The sequence below is a fragment of the Arachis hypogaea genome, chromosome 15 (assembly GCF_003086295.3).
Source record: "Arachis hypogaea cultivar Tifrunner chromosome 15, arahy.Tifrunner.gnm2.J5K5, whole genome shotgun sequence".
NCBI classification, from domain to species: Eukaryota; Viridiplantae; Streptophyta; class Magnoliopsida; order Fabales; family Fabaceae; genus Arachis; species Arachis hypogaea.
The window spans coordinates 92955345-92962685 of record NC_092050.1 but is presented as its reverse complement, the minus strand read 5'-3'; the positions used below and the strand labels follow the sequence as shown (position 1 = coordinate 92962685).

The 7341-nt window shown below is 34.4% G+C and overlaps 1 non-coding gene across 1 annotated transcript; it reads left to right on the top strand.

Moving 5' to 3' along the window:
* Window positions 1-585: 585 nt before the first annotated feature.
* LOC112753207 (small nucleolar RNA R71) lies at window positions 586-693 on the top strand. The gene has a single exon (XR_003177600.1). It is a non-coding gene; the product is annotated as a small nucleolar RNA R71 (small nucleolar RNA).
* Window positions 694-7341: the final 6648 nt, after the last annotated feature.

Sequence of the window (7341 nt, the reverse complement as noted above, 5' to 3'; positions counted from 1 at the left end):
GGTTGCTAAGTCAGAGAGGCTCTGCTTAGAATTCTCTGTCTGTTGTTGAGAAGATGATGGAAAAGGCTTGCTATTGACAAACCTATTTCTCCCACCATTATTATTATTAAAGCCTTGTTGAGGCTTCAGTTGATCCTTCCATGAGAGATTTGGATGATTTCTCCATGAAGGATTATAGGTGTTTCCAGGGAATTCTCCCATGTAATTCACCTCTTCCATTGTAGGATTCTTAGGGTAATAAGCTTCTCCTTCAGAGGAGGCTTCTTTAGTACTGTTGGATGCAGTTTGCATTCCAATCAGATTCTAAGAAATCATATTGACTTGCTGAGTAAATATTTTATTCTGAGTCAATATGGCATTCAGAGTATCAATCTCAAGCACCCCTTTCTTCTGAGTTATCCCATTATTCACAGGATTTTTTTCAGAAGTATACATGAACTGGTTATTTGCAACCATTTCAATGAGTTCCTGGGCTTCTGCAGGTGTTTTCTTCAGATGAAGAGATCCACCAGTAGAGTGGTCCAATGACATCTTGGACAATTCAGACAGACCATCATAGAATATACGTAAGATGCTCCATTCTGAAAGCATGTCAGAAGGACACCTTCTGATCAATTACTTGTATCTTTCCCAAGCTTCATAGAGGGATTCACCTTCCTTCTATCTAAAGGTTTGGACTTCCACTCTAAGCTTGCTCATCTTTCGAGGTGGAAAGAATTTGGCCAAGAAAGCATTGACTAACTTTTCCCAAGAGTTCAGGCTTTCTCTAGGTTGTGAGTCCAACCATATCCTAGCTCTGTCTCTTACAACAAAGGGTAAAAGCATAAGTCTGTAGACCTTGGGATCAACCCCATTGTTCTTAACAGTGTCACAGATTTGCCAGAATTCAGCTAAGAACTGATGAGGATCTTCCAATGGAAGTCCATGAAACTTGCAATTTTGCTGCATTAGAGAAACAAATTGAGGCTTAAGCTCAAAGTTGTTTGCTCCAATTGCAGGAATTGAGATGCTTCTTCCATAGAAGTTGGAAGTTGGTGCAGTAAAGTCACCAAGCATCTTCCTTGCATCTCCACCATTGTTCTTAGGTTCGGCTGCCATGTCTGCCTCTTTTTCTAAATTTGCTGTAAGGTCCTCTCCAGAGTGTTGTGCTTTAGCTTCTCTTAGCTTCCTCTTCAGAGTCCTTTCAGGTTCAGGATCAGCTTCAACAAGAATGTCTTTATCCCTGTTCCTGCTCATATAAAAAAGAAGAGAACAAAGAGAGAAGAGGAATCCTCTATGTCAAGTATAGAGATTCCTTTACGTGTTAGAGGAAAAAAAGAATAGAAGAATGAGGTAGAGAGAGAATAAGAAGAATTCGAACATAGAGAGAGTGAGAGGGTTCGAATTATTAGATGAGTAGAAGAGAAATGTTAGTAAATGAATAAAATAAATAGAAAGAGATGAGAGAGAGAGTATTCGAATTTTAAGAAGAGGGAAAAGAAAAGTATTTTTATTTTTATTTAATTAATTAAGTTAGTTTCGAAAATTTCAAAAAGAAATACAAGAAAATTAAAAACTAAAACAATTAGTTAATTAAAAATATTTTTGAAAAGGTGGTTAGTGATTTTCAAAAATTAGAAATGGAAAAGTAGTTAGGTGGTTTTGAAAAAGATAAGAAATAGTAAACTTTTTAAAATTAAAACAAACAAGTCAAGTAGTTTGTTGAAAAAGATTTGAAAATAGATTTTGAAAAGATAAGAAGTTAGAAAAAGATTTTGAAATTAAAATTTTAAAAAGATATGATTAAAATTTATTTTGAAAAAGAATTGAAAAAGAAATTAAAAAGATTTGATTTTTAAAATTAAAGTTGATGACTTGACTAACAAGAAACTAAAAGATATGATTCTAGAATTTAAAGATTGAACCTTTCTTAACAAGAAAGTAATAAACTTAAAATTTTTGAATCAAAACATTAATTGTTAGCAAGGATTTTCGAAAATATGAAATAAAATTAAGAAAAAGATTTTGAAAAATTAGTTTTAAAATTTTCGAAAACATTAAAAGAAAAATGAAAAAGATTTTGAAAAATTTTAAGAATGAAATTCGAAAATCATAAAAAAATGAAAAAGAATTGATTTTGAAAAAGATTTGAAAAGATAAAGTTTTTAAATTGAAATGTTGACTTGACTAACAAGAAACAACTAAATTTTAAAAGCTTTTGACCAAGTCAACTCAAAATTTCGAAAATTATGAGAAGAATAAGGAAAAGATATTTTTTTTTACTTTTGAATTTTTAATGAGGAGAGAGAAAAACAACAAAATGAAACAAAACATAAAAATTTAAGATCAAAACAAATAATGCATGCAAGAACACTTTGAATGTCAAGATGAACACCAAGAACACCTTGAAGATCATGATGAACATCAAGAACATATTTTTGAAAAATTTTAAGAAAAGAAAGACATGCAAGACACCAAACTTAAGAATTTTTTTTTTTAAACTTTAGACACTAACAATTTGAAAATATACAAGAAAAACAAAAACAACACAAAACAAGAAAAATTAAAGATCAAACAAGGAAAATCATCAAGAACAACTTAAAGATCACAAAAGAACACAATGCATGAATTTTTGAAAATCTAAGAAAAATTAAAAACATGCAGTTGACACCAAACTTAAAATTTGACACAAGACTCAAACAAGAAACACAAATTTTTTTTTGGTTTTATGATTTTATTAATTTTTTGTATATATTTTTTTCGAAATTATTTTGGAAAAATAAAATAAAGAAATTCAAAAATTTTTAATAAGAATTCCAGGATTCATGCAATGTTATTCTAAAGCTTCAGTCCAAAAGATTAGACATGGCCAAATGGCTAGCAAGCTTTAGTATAATAAATACATACAACAATCCAATGAATAAGAATTCAAAGGCTCCTTCAATAGCTGCAATGATAAGTTAAAGCTTCGGTCCAAAAGATTAGACATGGCTTAATAGCCAGCCAAGCTTAACATATCATCATGAAGCTCGAAGGTGGAATTCATTCTTAAAAATTTTGATGAATTTTTAGAAAACTAAATTTTTTTTTCGAAAATAAAAATAAAAAAGCTTAAACATAAAATAAAATTACCCAATCTAAGCAACAAGATGAACCGTCAGTTGTTCAAACTCGAACAATCCTCGGCAACGGTGCCAAAAACTTGGTGCACGGAATTGCAATCACACCTTTGCAACTCCGCACAACTAACTAGCAAGTGCACTGGGTCGTCCAAGTAATACCTTACGTGAGTAAGGGTCAATCCCACGGAGATTACCGGCTTGGAGCAAGCTATGGTCATCTTGTAAATCTTAGTCAGGCAGATTCAATTGGTTATGAGGTTTTGATAATTAAAATATAAATAAAACGTAAATTAAAATAAAGATACTTATGTAATTCATTGGTGGGAATTTCAGATAAGCGTTTGGAGATGCTTTGTTGCTTCTGAACCTCTGCTTTCCTATTGTCTTCATCCAATCATGCGTGCTCCCTTCCATGGCAAGCTGTATGTTGGTGGATCACCGTTGTTAATGGCTACCATCCGTCCTCTCAGTGAAAATGGTCCAGGTACGGTTTCTGTACGGCTAATCAACTGTCGGATCTCTCGTCTCGGATGAAAAATACCAGGCACAGCTACCGCACGACTAATCATCTGTCGGTTCTCACTTGTGTCGGAATAGGATCTCTCTATCCTTTTGCACACTGTCACTGTGCCCAACATTCGTGAGTTTGAAGCTCGTCACAGTCATCCTGTCCCAGATCCTACTCGAAATACCACAGACAAGGTTTAGACTTTCTGGATCTCAGGAATGCTACCAATTGGTTCTAGCCTCTACCACGAAGGTTCTAATCTCATGGATTCGAATGCTCTGTTGTCAGGAGAGGCAAGTCAAATCCGTGGATCAGAGACCCAAGAGACTATATGTAAGACCCCAAAATTTTTTAAAAGTTATTAATTAATTATTTATGATGCATTATATTTATTTAAGACTGTATTTTGGAGATTTTTATATAAAAGTTAAGTAAACTCCTATTTTTAATTTAGAGTTCTTATAATTGAAAAATAGTGAATATTTTATATGCCTTAATTTTAAATATTTATATTTTTAACCTTATTTTATAAATGAAGGAGAATTAATTTATTTATCTCTAATTTTTATTTAATTAGCATTTAATTGAAACTAATTTACAAATTTGTAATTAAAAGATATTTCAAAGATAGATACTTTATATTTAATTTGATTTTTAATTATTATCCCATCTTTTTATTTATTTTATAAAATTACACTACTACACCTAACATTTTAATAAAAATATCTAACCTAACCCTAATTTTATCTAAACCTAATTTTCTACCCTTACCCACACTAACACACACACTCCGCACCCCACCCTCACCCACGGTAACTACACACACACTTAACACAACACACACAACCTGAAAGAAGAAAGAAAAAGAATGAAGGAAAGAGAGAAGAAAAAAAGGGAAGAAGAGAGGGAGCCACCGTCATCCAGCTCGCCACCGTCCCGCGTCGTCGTGCCACCGACCGAGGAGGCTGCGGGTTGCCATCCGTGAAGCTTGCCACCGCTGCTGTTGTCCGTACCGCCGTTTGGGTCGTGTGGAGGAAAGAGGAGGCGCCGCCATCACGTCCTCCATCGCCGCTGTTGCTGGAAGCCGCACTGTCGTGGCTGAGCCTCTGCTGCCAGGAAACGCCAGCTGCCACCATCGCCGTTCATGTCCGCCGCAGTCACCGTTGGAAGCTGCCGTCCCAGGAACTGCCACCGCCATTGGCGGTAACGGTTTTAAGCTGGTTTATGTTCTTCTGGATTCCGGGAATGGTTTTTGACGCCGCGTAGTTATTACAGTCACCGTCACTGGGGTTTTGGCTCCCCGCTGTTGCTTGAAGTGGCTGCCGAGGCTGCCGCCAAACCGATTCAACAACCGCCGCTGTTTTGTTTTCTTATTACAGGTCGTTCTGAGCATTGCATGTCGCTTTTAAGTTGCCGTGTTTGATGTGAAAGAGATCAAGGGCTGAGGCCTAAGTTGCCGTTGATTTCGGGCTGAGCGAAAAGAGTCAATTAACGCGTTTGGGTTATGATTTCAACTTATCGAGGTAGGGGCATTTTCTTAAATTTATTTTACTTTCAAAAATTGTTATAAGTCGATAATAGCATGAAAAGTATATTTTTATGAATACGTGAGTCTTATGAATTGAATTGAACTGTTTGGATGGCTGTGAATATTTATTCGATTGATTTATTGAATTATTGAGGAAGCTGGTTATTCTGATTTGCTGTTTTGGCTTGTTAAGTTGATCTTTGTTGAACTACTGGGAGAGATTTAATGTTGGAATTTAGTTTAATTTTGGAAATGTTTGATTTTAGAAAAGATTCAAAACTGGAATTTTGTTCGATTTTGGAAAGGATTGATATTTGAAGTCAGTTGGAAATGGGTTGGAAAATGTGGTTTGATGCGATCTGTAAGGGTGGCATAATCCGAATTTTAGAGGAGATGCTGCCCAAATTTTTATAAAAATGAGAGATTTTATTGAAATGGTCATTTAAAAAGATTTAGATTTTTAAGAATTTTATAAGTTGATTTTTGCTGCTGTTAAGAAAAGCATTACGTTTTGGAGTTTGATTTATTTAGAAATGAATAAGTTATATTTTGAATTTGAATTATTGAAGAAAGTAATAAGTGGTAAGATGAGAATGAGTATGAGAATGAAGATGGATTTTTAAGTACAATTTTTGAATAATTGAATGACAATGAGATATGAATTAGTATCGGAAATGAAAATGATAATTATGAAAACTTATTAAATATATTGAGCTTGGGGCGTTGCCCCCATGTCAGCCGGGATTTTTCCCGTGGTTACTATTGAGCTTGCGGCGTTGTTTCCCCCATGTCAGCTTGGGGTATTGTTTTCCCATGTCAGCTTGGGGTGTGGTCTCTTCTCCCCATGTTAGCTTGGGATTCGTCCTATGGATATTATTGAGCTTGGGGCATTTTTTTCCCATGTCAGCTTGGGAATTTTTCTCATGGTGTATTTTTGAGCATTAGAACATGTCGGGATGGCTACGTAACCGATAGTTGATATCAACAGCCATAGGATAGGTATTCATCATATGCACTTGTATGCTTTGCTTGAGTTTGAATTTGTTTGGGTTTGCCTAATTACTAAACTGCTATTAACTGCCATCTGAGCTATTTACTGTAACTGCTATCTATACCTGTGTTTTCCTTGTCTGTTTTGCCTGTGTTTGTTCTGATGTGGTGCTTTCGAAATTATTGGTGATGAGATGATGATTGAATTGATTGATTATGTGATGGGCTGAAAGCTGTGATTGGTTTTTGATTGAGTTATTAATAAAGTATGAAAGACCAACTTGGTTCAGCATAGACTTAATGAACCTATGCTTGGAACAGATTGGTCATTCATACTGTTAGAAGACTTTTAAGATTCTTTTATAAAAAAAGTAAGTTTTTTATTTCTTATACTTATTTGATTTCTTTTTTAAAAAAAAAAGAGCTTTGAACTTTTTGGATGGTTAACTGACGGTTTTTAAAAGATTCATAAGGCAACGATAATCACTGAGTTCGAAAAGGATTTTCTTATTAAATATCTTCTTATGACAATTCTAAAACCTTGTGGTGAGACCGTGTGGTTAGGTTCTCACCCCCCTATAGACTTTCTTTTTCAGTGGTAGGTTCAGGAAGTTTTGGCGCGAAGCCGCGATCGATCTACAAGCTTTATGTAAATGTTGTACTTTCTGTTTGTTAGTTTGGTCGAGGTTTTACCTCTCGTCAATTGTCACTTTCAGTTTCTTTTTGAGAGGCAAGACTTATATTTAAAAAAAGCTTATGTATTTATTATTATGTGAATATATTTGGGTGTCAAGTGAACTAAAGTAAAGACTTTTCGATTTTTGTAACTAAGGATTCAGTTTATAACCGCGAAGGCTCAATAATAAATAATTATAATATTAAATTAATGACTTAGAGACAAGTAACGCCTGAACTTTTAATACGATCATGAGGTATTAAAAGTAAGGGTGTTACATTATGGTATTAGAGCAGTTCATCCTTATTAGAGCCTTGGGAATGGACTGAATATGCTTCATTGCATACTCTGAGTGTCCGTCATGTTATAAGTCTTGTCCGAATGACGAGAATTAGAGCTTTATGCACATGACTGTCTTTTGATTAATGCCGTTAGCTTATCGTTGCATATCTATTGATATTAAGTCTGGCTAGCTTAATGTTTGTGGTATGTGTACGAGAAAGTTAATGAGTTATCATAGATAAAGTAGGATTGATAA